General features: G+C 32.8%; 1 long non-coding RNA gene across 1 annotated transcript in view; it reads left to right on the forward strand.

The window, feature by feature from the left end:
* Positions 1-14,418, forward strand: part of LOC128922821 (uncharacterized) — a 56,087-nt gene that overhangs the window by 12,200 nt on the left and 29,469 nt on the right. The window lies entirely within an intron of this gene.

Consider the following 14,418-nt stretch of genomic DNA (forward strand, 5'->3'; position numbering starts at 1 on the left):
ACAACATTTGTAATTAAGAAATTAAAAGCAAAACGAATTCGCTGAAAAAAACAATAACAACAACAAAAACTCGCTCAACTGCCACGAAAGTCATTTAATGTCTTTGATCTACGCGATAATTTACTGCAGTTGGTCATTTCATATGACTCTTCTTCTTCTCTGTCTACGTACATACCAGTTACCACTGCCTGTCCACCCCTCCTATCACACAGCATATGCTGACTGCGTTTTGATTTGTTATTATTTCTGCCGTTGGTGTCTTCTGGTAAACCGGTCAATCATCTTGTGCACCTTCAATTCAAAGCCGCTTCTTCGCTGGTGCGCTTGGCCGCTCAGTCGTTCATTAAGTGTGTTTTGTGTTTACTTTAATTTCATCTTGTACAAAAGTTTGACTTCTATCACGATTAGCTTACATAGAAAAATATTTATTTATAGAGATTGTGCAATACATATTAAAATTTGTTTAATTTCTTTTATTTTTTTCTGTTTTTTCATTAATTTTTTTTCAATAAAATTGTTTTTAAATCTAAATTAGCAGCTTTTTTAAAATATCTTAACAAAATTAAAATGTTCAATATATGCATACAAATAAAACACGCAAAATCACTTGTATTATTGAGGTCATCAAAAGAATAATGAAAATCTTCAAAAATCCGGTACTTGTCACTTCGTTCCGCTTTCTAAGGCTGGTGGCATTTTCTTTGTTTTTGAGCAATTGAAAACAATCTTAAATGTAATGAGCAAATTTGGGCTGAAGAGTTTATAGTTTTGGTCATTTTCAAATTGCCGCGAGGAAAATATTTAATTTATAAAGACTTCAGTTGATATGTGTATATATATACAAAAATTTAAATAATATTCAGTATATACAATTTAATAGCCCAAGTGACTGCCTATGAAAAAGTTTTTCACAGCGGCACCTGCCAGTGGCAGTAAAAATACTCACATTCATATTTACAAAGGCATATATACACAAAAGGCTGAATATTTGTTTCACTGCGAATCAGAGTCAATGATCTCTTGTTTGTATATACATATGTATGTAAGTGAGTATGTATTTATTCGGCCATAAACATAACTATACATATTTGTATACGAAAGTGTAAAATCAAGCAAATTCGACCAAGTAAACATTGGATCCAAAAACACCCAAAAGTAGGCAATTGGCGTAAATAAATAATCATTTTTTATTGTTGTTGTTGTTTTTATGTTTATTTTTGCGCGCTGCTGATTCAACCCAGAAGCGAGTGCCTCCAAAATGTGCGTGTAATAAGAATTTGTTGTTATGTGATATTATTGGCAATTGGTAAATTGGCTATGCAAAGCACGCTCAGTATGTGAGAGAGCATTGGCTTTGCTCCGAGGCTGCAGTTCGTTGGTTTTAATTCGGGCTGTGATAATATATGTAATAAAGATAGAAACTCTGTCCGCTGCGGTTTAGATGACATTTTTGATACCAATTGTAATTTAAACCCTGTTGTTGTAGTGATATTATTTTGCATGCTTTAAGAAGAACTAATAAAATTTGAAGTTTTTTTTTTTTCAAATTAAAATCACTGAATTAATATTTAAATAAGTGGCCAGAAAAATAGGTTTATTTTCTAACATCATTTTAAGTACAATGTATAGTATATTGACATATGATACCGCGATGTCCTCAGCAACAGAACGCTTACACGACATTTCAAAACATTGGAAAAATTTAACATTTCTCATATACCATACGTTTTTGTAGAAAAAGCAAAAACAAGACCAAAAACATATGTTACCTTCATGCTTATTTATATATGTAAGTTTTCTTCGTTTTTCCACTTTAAAGTGAATATGTTTTTATTGCATACATTTTTCGGGGTTTTACGAGCGTGAAGCGTGTGCTCTGCGAATACCAGGTAAATGCCAACATGTAGAACCAAAAAATTAAAAGTACGCAAGGAAAGAACCACTAGAGTAGTAAAGTGGTACACGTGAGTTGCTTTTAGTGCTCGCGGCTGGTGAGGTTAACCATATATGATTGCGCGTGCGTGGCTTGCTTGCGGCATGCCACCACAAGCGTTGGGCTTTTAACACTCGTAAAAGAATAAAATAAAATAAAAGTAATTAAAAACTGTAAAGGTGGAAATGAAATAATAATTCTCTGAATTAAGAGGTATGTATGAAATAAAGAATAGCATTCCAAAATGTTGCTTAAAAATAACTATAATGAAAACCACTTTGATAAAAAAATCAATTTTCCTTAATATAAAATTTATATTATAAATTTCCTAATAAATTGCAGTACGCCTATTTGTAGGCAACGAATTTATTTTAAGGAAATATAGTGTACATACATATCTTTGGAAGAAGCTTATTATGTATGATCTGTATTAACAGATCTTTACTAAAATATGTTTTTTTACATATAAATTAAAATATCGCATTTCGGGAATTTACTCGTTCATATATACTAAGAATTTAGCTTTGCCTACATTTAGTATGATGTAAAAATAAAAAGCGGAACAGTTCCCAAATCAAAAAACGTCCTATAAAAATTAGAAGTGTTTTTGCTAAGCGCATATTTTATTATTTTCTTATTATACGAGTACTTTTTTAATTCAAAGAAGTAATTTAGAGAATGAAAAGCGTGCAGAATTCCAAAAATATTCTAAATATATGAATTGTATGCCAGTTAGAAACTATTGTAGAAACCCTCTTATTTATTCAGCTGACATATTTTTTAAAAAGTGGTATGAATTAATGCATGCTTTCACGTGGATATATAACTTCAATTCATCTTGAAATACGTGGCTGTTTAAATATGTTAATAGCTTAACCATGCACTCTTGTAAATTACATAATTTTCAGTTTAATTTGTATTATGTGTATTCTGATAGAATAAAAGTACCGAAATAAGTCAACTTGTTCAAATATTTTATACAAATTATACAGAGGATAATTGAAATTTACAAGAATTCAAGGTTAAGGGTAATGACACTTTACGCAAAGGGCGAGCACGTTTTCTTTATTCTTGAATAGAGCAAATAAAAGCATGTGTTCAGCTGTTTTCATTTCAAAAACTTTTGAAAGCAAGCTGAAAAGTTATATGATATCTACTCTTTCAGAGTCGAAATTCTTTGGCTGAAAATTATCGAAATATTATTCTGCTTTTATATATTTGTATCTACGCGACAATTAAACATATTTATTCAAGTGTTGAACAATTTAGTGTGTTTGTTAACATTTTGCACTTCAAATATAATATTCTGAGTAAAATTAAATGCGGTAATTTAGTGACTGATGCGGAAATAAATGTGCACAAAACTTTCCACAGGAAGAATAAAATGTTTATATTTTTTCAAAATTTAACACTTCCTACTCAGTATTTGTTTATATACATATAAAATTTATCCATGAACCTATAAATGCGGAAGGGATTTTGCAATCGAACACAAAGGGAATTAAAAACCATACATAACCTTAAAAATGGAATCTATTTCAACGCTACGTCAGAACTTTAACTAAACGTTTTCAAACTCTTCTTACTCTTTCCCAGCTTTCTACTCAATTGCAAACAATATTTCCTCGACGTTTTGGCATTCGTTTTAGCCCACAAGATTGTAGGATTCTTTCTGTATCTTCATCTTTCATCTTCGCTACTTTGAAATTTTTAGAAAATTTATTTAGCTATATATTTTTCTACTACAAACTTCTCTGTGTCTTTGCATTCGTTTCTTTTTTCCCCTTTTTTATTGGAAGCTGTCATATCCATGTATCATTGAGCGCCGCACTCCTATGCCTAAGAAAAATATAAAAAGTGTACATATGCTTTAAAATGCTTTGCAAGCAATACTTTCTTGTTACTGTTGTTGTTTTGAATTGTTTTTTTTTTACGTTTTTTTAGGCTTGTTAAGGTGAGTACAACACATTTTGCTTTCGTATGCAGGCAACCTTGTTACCGCATCCCCGCCAATCAATTTGCAAATAACAGGAGCAAACACCCTATATGCCAATATATGTGTATGTGTGTATGTAGTAGCTATAGTAGCGCCCGCAAAAAAATTCGGTCGTCACCTCCAACGCCATCGAGTTCATTGAATTCTTGCAGCTAGTGTTGTTGTTGCTGTTTGATTCTGTTTCTTCCTCGTTCAGCTTGCATCTACGCGTTGTTGTTGTTGGCCAGTCACCACACTCATGAATAATTCTCCAAAACAGGTTCCTTGTTTTGGCAGCCACTGTCACTGCCAATACGCGTAAGCATCTGTGTGTGTACACTTGCTGTACCTTTTGCTTTGAGATCTGCACTGTCTCGATAAGGTGCATGTAGTCATCAAATGCAACATTTTTCATGCAACAACAACAACTGTAGCGTGAAGCACACCGCATGCTGCCGTTCGTATATGAGTGTGTGAATGAGTTAATGAGTATGCTTCTATGGTTATTTCTCATTTAGGCCTATTTATTTGTTTGTGACTTTCCTTAATTGCATCATTGGTTGCGGCAAAATCTCTTCCTGGGTGTAATGACACAGCGCTCGAAGGAGAACCGTGGAGTCTATATTTAGGAGTGCAGCGAGTTTCTAGTGAGTGAATATGTTGCGAATAAATGTATCTTCATAGGGTAGTCCATGAAGTGGTTAATCTTTTCATAAAATATTTATTTGGACTGGTAAAAATTCGATGGATTTTCCTTATTGTTCATGGTCCTTACGAAGTAGATCGGAAAAGCTATACCTAGGCAAAGTTTCTTAGCACCTACTACAGATTTCCAACTCATTTCTTTGGTAAAGTGTGTGCTATCTCCCATTTTATGACAGTCCAAACTTATTTTGGGGATTTTCTTGATATTTTCATCCACATCAGTCTCTTTTGGACGTTAAGACATATTGTCACGAATAGTATACTGCTTGTATAAACATAATTTTTCCCCCAAATTCTTTTTCTTCAAAATACCAAAACCTGAGTCCCACGTAATGCCACACCTCACCAACATATTGTCGATATTTGTGAAATTTATATACTTATCTTGAGAAAATCAGAACATATGAGTTCAGTGTCTTACTTTATTAATTATTTATTGTTGATATTATTTCAGAATATATTAAAAATGACAGCACTGGATAATAATAAAAATAAAGTGGCAAATCTCATTTAAATCAAATCTGAAAATATTGATATTATTTTATTAAAAAAAATAAAATTTATTAAATGGTAATTCTACAAAATTATTTGCTTATACAATTTTGCTTAAAATGCTTTTTTGGTAATTTTTAACTAGTTATTTCATATTTTGGCAAAAAATCAGGTGGCAACTACAAAAAATATTTTATAACTTTTATTAAATTTGAAGGTTTAAACGTTTCACCCGTTGCTCGGTACACCACTAAGCATTCTTGTTAATTCCAAAATTTTGCACAGTATAGTTGCCAGTAACCTTAGCTCCCTATCCAATTTTTTCCTTAGCATACCATAATCAACTGTTTTTACTTAGCAACTGCAACTCTCTTCACTATTTTATATTCCTCTACACGAATAGATATTAATTTCTGCATAATACATATTTTATAACTTCACACCATATACATATGTACTAACTATATACTTGCATATTAACGAGTATGCACTTACCAATGGTATATATCAGCGCACTTATCACCGCAAAGAATGCGGCAGTGGTCACATAAATGTTCGCAGCGACTGTTAACCATAGAACAAACACTCTACCATACATACAAACATCTATATGCACCTGTAGCTATCTGTTGCATGTTCTTTTGTGCCACCAAAGCACACAGTAGGAAATCTCAATTCTACATCATTCTAAACAATTCAAGCAATTCTAGCATTAACAAACGTTTGTTACTTCAGGAGCTTCCTTGCGATTGCTGTTTTATATGCAAGTAAGCTCATATATTGAATATCTCTCATCACATTTACGCATTCCCTGGCTCCTAAGAAGACTCTCTGCGCAATCTAATCATCATATACATATACATAGTTGTTGTTATTGTATGTCTTTTTATCTTCTAGTGCTTCTATTGCTAATGGTGACGCTGTCGCTGCGGCCACAAGTCGTTAGAGTGTTGTTTATAGAGCTGCATTCATCGGATACTTCTAAGCTTCTTCGTCATCTTCGTTGTTAGCTGCTTGCAACTCAAATTGCTGGCTTGCATCTTTTGTTCTACGCCATTCTTTACGCTTTTTTCTATCTTCCTCGTCTTCTTTTTTCCGTGTGCTCAGATTAAACGCGGGAAATCCAAGTTGTTCGGAGCTTGTTGGTGTTTGGTTGCGATCTGCTATCTTGAGTCTGCCTTTAGTATGTAAGGGTTGCGCCTCAACTGCAGCAAACGTGTTCGCTTGCATAACGAATTTTTGACGTCCTCTTAGGTGCTTTGGATGAGCACGCAGCGCTTTCGTATCATTTATATATTTTCTATACAAATATTTGCCCGAGCAGTGAAGTTGATATGAATAAATCTCGTTCAGATTATTAAAATATAGTCTTCATAAATTGAATTCAAAGTGGAAGACAATTTTTAGCTTGTAACACCTTTTAAAAAGCAAAACGACCACCTTAGTGTTATTGAAAATTGTCTGACCTTTTTTCACTGTTAAAGCTTTAAAGCTTAATTTAGAATTTAGTGATTTAGATTCTAAAAGTTGTATTAGAACTCTCCATATATATCTAAAATCAGGTCTATAAATACTAAATCTACCACATTTTAAATCTTCCTCCATCCTCTACGTTTTAACACTGGTTAAAAATTGTCCACCAAAGCTTAGCCACACACTCATATTCTCCTGTCAATAGTATACTTAATAGCCAACTTAATGCACTGAACGGTCATTAGCTACTGTATTCTTTGTAAGAACGACTACTGTTGCTCTGTGTGCCCCACACTCAGTGGCTTACAATTAAGTTTAGCCGCTGTATTGTTGGATACTTTGTGGCATTCGCACAAATGACGTGGGCTAATGGTAGTAGCTGGAAGGCGCCGAGCGCCATAAAATAAATGCTTTGTGAGTGAGGTGCCGCTACTTACTTTTAAAAGGATAATGCCATGAAGAATAGAAAACAAATTACAGTAGGGTGTGTTTGAGGTAGCAGGCGCTTAGAAGCTTAAAGCTGTTGAACATTATTAGTTGGAGACTAACTTTTTAAGATTAAAAGATATATACTATAATTTCAATTTAATTAGGAATCGAATTTTTTATTAATCAAAAATATATATTATATTTTTTCTTTTTATGGACATTAAAACCACCTAAGCCTTTTTAGTTGACAAGAATAGTAGTCAATCATTTCAATCTTGAAGTCAACATTTGTAATTCCTAACGTCGGCTCACAAATAAAGTAATACATTTTCTTTATATCACCGGCCGTTTTCCCCTTGGGTGTTTCTCATGGCTGTTAAGTTTGGGTTTTTCGTATAACATAATCACTAAGATTCATAAAGTAGTCTCTTGATTCTATGAAAGTTAATCATGCGTCTTTATGGAAATTTAAGTTAATTTTTGAAAATTTACTAAATTATTTGCAACATCTTATTCCTCTAATTTTATAACCAATTATATGAACTGTCTGCTTTGAATTAGTTTATTCTCACCCTCTGAATGAGTTGTTGCAACACTTTCAATATACTTAATTCCACATTGTAGTCTATTCGGGGTCAAGGACAGCTGTCGCTCTTAGACACTTCCATTCGTAGAGAATGATTTAATTTTATTTTAACTCCGCTTATTCTATAAATTATTTTTAATTCGTTAATTATATAGCATGTGGTTTAAATTTAGCCCTTTTACCGCACACGAAAAGTAGGTGTTTCGAAGCTTTAACGGCGGCGTTCCTTCTTCAATTTATTACCTTAGTAATTGTTTTCGTTGTTGTTTTTTTAATTCACGCCCTTACTTTTTTGAGATGAACACGTACATAAAAATGTTAGACTAACCTGTAATCATTTGAGTTATAACTTGCTTTTGGTTTTAGTTTCAGCCTTTGATTTGATAATCTTTATTTTTCGATTTATGCGTTGGATTTCGAAAAGTTAAAAACTATCTGCTTTACCTTTTGTTTGCTTACTTCATGTGTGGGGATATTTTTGATTGATTTTTTTTTAGTTTATTAAGATTTCAGGTAGAACATACACAACAACAATAACAAAGACAACCTAATTAATTGTAAAATACTGCAATAATAAATTTTATTAAACATCTTAAGTTTATCGTTTGATCAGAAATGCAACAATCCACTTCAAGGCACTGTCTGCTACAGGTTTTCAAACGCTTGTACTCGAAGGCAAAGTAATAATATTTTTGCAAGTAACAAATCTCAAGACCTAAGTAAAACAACACAACAAAAAAGAGACTGACTGCGTTTGTATTAGCCAACTTGCGACCTTCAACATTCATATTGCCATTAATGAGCAGACGACACCGCACGATTGTTGTTAGTGACAAGCAGATGAGTTGTCGCGACAACATTGTCACCAAAGCAACTCTTGGCCAATCTCAGCTTAGGCCACATCAATACCGTCAGTGGCGAGTAATAAGAAAATATTTTCGTTTATTAATATTTTCCTGAACTACAAACCAAACACGTTGATTAAAAAATATTTGTGTAGATATTTTTGTGCTTATCTTCAAAGCGCGATACGTCAGGTAGCGCGGCAACTATTCACTGTGTCTCTTTAATGGCATGTCATTATTTGTTATTGCGAAATATTTCCATAATTGAAAAGCGCTATAAAGCGATGCAATAAAGGAGATACAAACGTATTAATTGCATATGAGACTGAAAGATGTAATATAAATGTTTGATGGCGTCAGCAAGAGTGCGTTACCAGCAATATTTGACTTTAAATGTGAAATGCCATTTGGAAAACAATAAATGAGCAACTGCAAAGGTGAGGCTAGAAATATTTTGACAAATCACGAAAGTTCTATGATTCAAATAAGAGTCATAAATTCAAAGTCTGTGAGAATTAGGAGTGTTTGTTCGACCTGTATACATACAGTAGAGCTTCCATAACTTGTACTTCTATACATCGAAGATCACCATAAGTCGAACTTTTGAATTGGCAATAGCGTTTAGAAATTTCATATAAATTTCCTTCCATAACTCGAACTTCTATAACTCGAAGTTCTCCATAAATCGACCTTTTCGATTTTAGTATCGAGGCAGTATTCTAAAAGGGTCTCTCTATATCGTATGGAGGCTAACAAAAAATATGATATTATATTTATGGATTACATAAGTCGTGTAACAAAGGCATGGGATACAAACGTCAATAGCCAAAAATAGAAAAGTGCAACCAACAAAATTTCAGAATACATGTTTTAAAGTATGAACATAACACTTTATCCAAAGTAAAAAATTAAAACTGTGTAGAAATCTATATTTTACAGCTTTTTCAAAAATTTAATTTTTTAATGAAAATTCGATAACTCAAAGTCTCTATAGCTCGAAGTTTTTTTGTGGATTATGGTGATTCGAGTTAGAGAAGTTCCACTGTATATAGATATGTATGTATATCACAATACATTAACTATTGTAATGCCAACTTTAAAATATTTAATTCCCTATAATTCTACAAATATTAAAAATGTAAATTTGAAATTAAATATTTTATCTATATAATTAAATTCGAATATGTAATTATAGTCCGAAAATTCCATAACTGTTAAATATTTGATTAATGATGTTGGGGTTCCTACAAATTAATCGAAATAAATATTTTTGCATTGGCAAATATAACTCCAAAAATATAATTTTACTCCGAAAGTACCATACAATATAAAATTAACTAAACTTATGTGGTTAATTTTAATTTGGTTATATAGTTTCACTGCAGAAATAATAGTACTAGTACTGCAGAATAGATAGTACTCTAAAAATAGGCAAATATTGAAACACTAACTGTGATGCGATTTGCTATGGTTGGGTCTTTACAAATAACATTGAGGTATCGAAATAAATATATTTTCTTTGACAGAAGTAATTTTGAAAATATAAATTTTCTCCGTAAATATGAATTTTCCCGAAAATGTCAATTTACTCCGAAAATATTTATTTATTCCAAATAATATAAGGACCTTCAACATTCCATTTCTGTAATATCATCTAATGTATCATTATCTCTGTAGTTCTAAAAAAGCATTTTTTACAATATATAAAACAAATTAGATTTCCCACCTCAAATGCTTGCTTTCAAAAAATGTTTTTTTAACAAGAGCATTATGAAATTTTTATATTTCCCTAGAATAGTTTTACTACGAATATAAAGCACAATTCAATAAAACAAAATTTCAATAGAATACAAGCGTTTTTATACATTCTTGCATAACTTAGTTTGTACATATATATTTACACATATACATTTACAATTGTAAATTTTTAACTACTAGTAGCAACATTTCAAATCGTTATTAGATGTTATTACATAACGCATAACAGTACATACATATGTTCATACATACTTGTTTCGAGATGTCACATTTTTTAAATACGGTCAAGGTGGAATAGCTTGGCAACAAAAACATAAATATGTAAAGGCTGGAGATTAACAATTTTCCATAAACCATTGCTTAACACGAAAGACAATTTGATCGTACCCATACCCCTGTCACTCCAAGCTTGCAGCCGTCGAATTGACAAACGAAGTGCTAAGCGGTAACGCTGGTAGCAGCCACACTGTATTATAAAAATCTTAATTCATTTGACGGCTAAATGCTTTTGGCATTGAAAATATCAACAACGTATTGCTTTTGTTGTTGTTAGTTATTGCTTATTTGTCTTTCAATGTGTCTCAGCTGCTGCGACATGCAAACGAACGTTCAAAAATGGCAAAGCCAGAACAAAGTAAATGGAAAACCGCTATTAGCAATGACATCAGTTACTTTTAACGCGCACAACATTTTCGCAACTCAAGCGAAGAGCGTTGTCACCTGCTCACCATACCGCTGGGCTGTTTAAGGTGTGCTGACTTCTGGAACAGCGTTTGCTGCATTTTTAGTGTTTTTGATTACTATTCTTAACTGCGTATAAATGAAAAGATGTATATGTATAAACACATATATACCTGTATATACAAGGTACCATTGATACAGGCTTGCTCTCATACAAAGCAGCAACGTGCGCCAAACTTCAGTATTATTCTTTGTTAAACAAAAAAAAACGTATTGTTGTTGCTTTTGTTGTTTTCTCGACATTCGTTGCACCTCCAGCGTGATTAACAGTTAAGAAATTCCGCAGCCAAAGCAATAAAATGCCAAGTCAAGTCGGCTTTAAGTGCGCAAACCGCTGCAACATTAAGGTCAACTAAGCGTAGCGTAGAGCGCAGCTTAAGGCAAACGCGCCTTGAAGAGCACAAAAACAATACACGCTTTGTTGTTGTTGGTGCTGTTTTTTGGTTTCATTTTCTGCAGAAACAGAAACCAGTTGTAAGTCTCGGTATGCGGCAGTGGCGGCCAAATGAAATGCAAATGCACCAACAACAAAAATAATAACAACAAAGTAAGATAAGCAATATGCATAGAATTAAATAAATGAAGGTGTATGGAATGGCTTTAGGCTGAATTTTGAGTGCGGCAGCTTGAAAGCGGTTTCGAGATGGAGGACAGCGTCTAGGCATGATAAGTGCGGTACATGTTATAGTTGTAGTTGTAGTCATAGCGAGCAGCGTCTGCTGTAACAATTGTAACAGATATCAGCAAACAACAAAAACTGCAACTAGATAAGATAAGCCGGCGTACATTTGCGAGGAAAATAAATGACTGCTGACTTTTTGTTGGTAGTGTCGGAATGAAAACAAGAATTAAGTAAACCAATGTTCTTTAATATTTTAATACGAATTCTAAAAATAACAAAAACTCATTGCAACTAACTTTGTTGCAATTTTATGGTTTACAGTATTTTTATTGACCGAATTTTTGCACTGAAAATATGATATACTAATTTACATATACAAGGTGGTCACATTATAAAGTTATAAAGTTTTAATTGAAAAATAACAAGAATCCATTTTTTTGGAGAATGTTTAAGTTTCTTCACTAAAAATTAATTTAAAAATAATTATAATAATAATCATAAAATATTGTTGTCCTCGCTTATCTGTAGTGTAGGCCTTATAATTCCTTTTTCAAACATCTCCTTTGCTGTTTATAGTTTTCAGAAGGACAAATTCCCATCAACGCGACTTCTATAGGCGGTTTCCAGAGTTCTATAGATAGAAGCCCAACTGTGCCGGTTTCGAAACATCACACATTATCGGCTTTGCCTACATAATGAATCAAAATTCCGTACTAGACTTATTGTCTAAGTGTATATTAAAAAAGTATCCAATGAATAACTCACGAACCGACCTTACCCGACATCACCTTGACATATGAGATCCGGACTATTATGTAATCTGTATAACAGACTATCATGACTAAAATGTTCCAGCCCAACCTATGTCTGAATGTTGACAATATTTTTCTCGTGGAACTCATTGCTTACAGTTTTTATAGACCTTAAGGAAGTTTTCACATTAAAAATACTGGGGTTGTAACTGTACACGTGGGTCTTAGTGACCCGTTAGGAGTTTTCCGGGCGTCACAATGGATAGTCGAATCTGTCTAAACGAGATCTTCTGCATCTACGGAGATCTACCCTATAACCTAACCTAACTGTCCACGTAAGATTAACGTTATCGCCGTCTTAAGACCTAACTTAATCTCTCTTCAACACACTCATAAAAAACTTGCTTTTCCATGCATTTACTCGTATTTGATGCTATCTATCTTGTCTCTTCTATTAACTACATTTTTCCAAAATTTACCGTCCAAATTATCGTGTGTCGATAAGTTCCAACCATAAAAAGTTACTTTTCATTGATTTTAAATTTTAATTCTGTTTTTCTAATTAATTTACATTTACCGCGGACTTAGAAAACTTAGGCATCGCCTATTAAAATAATCAAAATAACTCAAATGGTATGTGTTGTTGATTGTCCATTCAATTCCATCGTCACTGCTATGCTTTGAGGAAGCTATTAAAATCATTAAATTGCTGCTTTCGGATATTGTGATTAGCGTTCTGTTTGTCACATTTCGTGCTATCATTGTGGCCACATCTCCGAATGACAGTGCTGACCAAGCATTAATGTTCCACTACGAGAGTAGGAGAGCGATAGTGTGTGTAGGATGTGTCTATGTTTGATTATTTAACAAAAAGTCATTCAATAGCCAAAGCGCACTTGCAACTAAAGTTGAATGGGTTTTGTTGCGTTACAGCTGGGTCGGAGAAAGGGAGCTTGGATTATGTGTGGCCAACTTAAGATCGATAAATGTATGTGTATGTGTGTGAGTTTATGCGAGTTTAATGCTCAGCGCTTGACATAAATGTAGTTACAGCAAAAGTGTCGATTAGTGTGTCGTTAACGACGTAATTGTGGCGTTTATAATTGTTTCTTTTTGTTTGTCATCTAAGCATTGCAGCAATAGCAAGAACATTCTAACATGGCTTGATGAAATGTTCCTGAAGTATGAGCCGCAAAGTGTAAATAATGCGAAGCTCAGAGAATTTATTTTCTCATAACTTTTTTTGCAGTTTGCAAATTGTTTTACTGCAATTAAGCCAAATCGGTTTGTAATTATTCAGAATAACATAATTACGCTTCTTCTGCACAGAGTACGGGTATAAAATTTATGCGAAATTCATGAAAATTAAATAAATGGAGGTTAAGTGAAAAATCCTTTTATTTAATGGTAATTAAACTTTAGAGATTTTTATGGGCGCCTCAATTACATAAATGCTGTACTAGAATAAAACCACTTGTTCTCAATAAAGTTCTTAGGCTGGGCACGTAGTGGAGTAAGAAGAAGAAATAGTTTTGACTAAATAATAATCCTCCTCCTTGCTATGTTAATCTGGCCTATATAGGCTATATGACCAGCCTAAGTTTTCAAAGAGAGAAATCAGACATAAATGGCTTGATGCATTATTGCAAAATTCCAAATTTAAACTTTTAATTTCTTAGTTCTTCAGTTAGCAAGACTCTTCTAAATAACAGTGCATACTCTATTTAAAATTTTACAAACCTTATTCCGAAAATCCGTTGAAATATATTACCGTCCGCAATGAAATATATTACTCCGAAAGATAATTCTAATCCGTAATGTACCTACGAAAAATTTTAACTTAGATAAAAAAATAAATTTTAATAAATATTATTACTCCGAAATTTTTTTACTCCTAAAATTAATTTTTTTTTACTCCTAATATTATTCTACCATCATGCGAAATAACTGTGATTGTTACTAGCCCATAATTTTGAGCTCATGTCGTTTATTCATGCATAATATGCGGATGGTATAAGATTATATTGACAATCTCTCTTTTAAACCACACATGCATGGTTAATATCTCGTTTAATTAACCGCCGTGCATAAAGCAGTTTCGTAATTA

Source organism: Zeugodacus cucurbitae, chromosome 6 (assembly GCF_028554725.1).
Source record: "Zeugodacus cucurbitae isolate PBARC_wt_2022May chromosome 6, idZeuCucr1.2, whole genome shotgun sequence".
Taxonomy (NCBI): Eukaryota; Metazoa; Arthropoda; class Insecta; order Diptera; family Tephritidae; genus Zeugodacus; species Zeugodacus cucurbitae.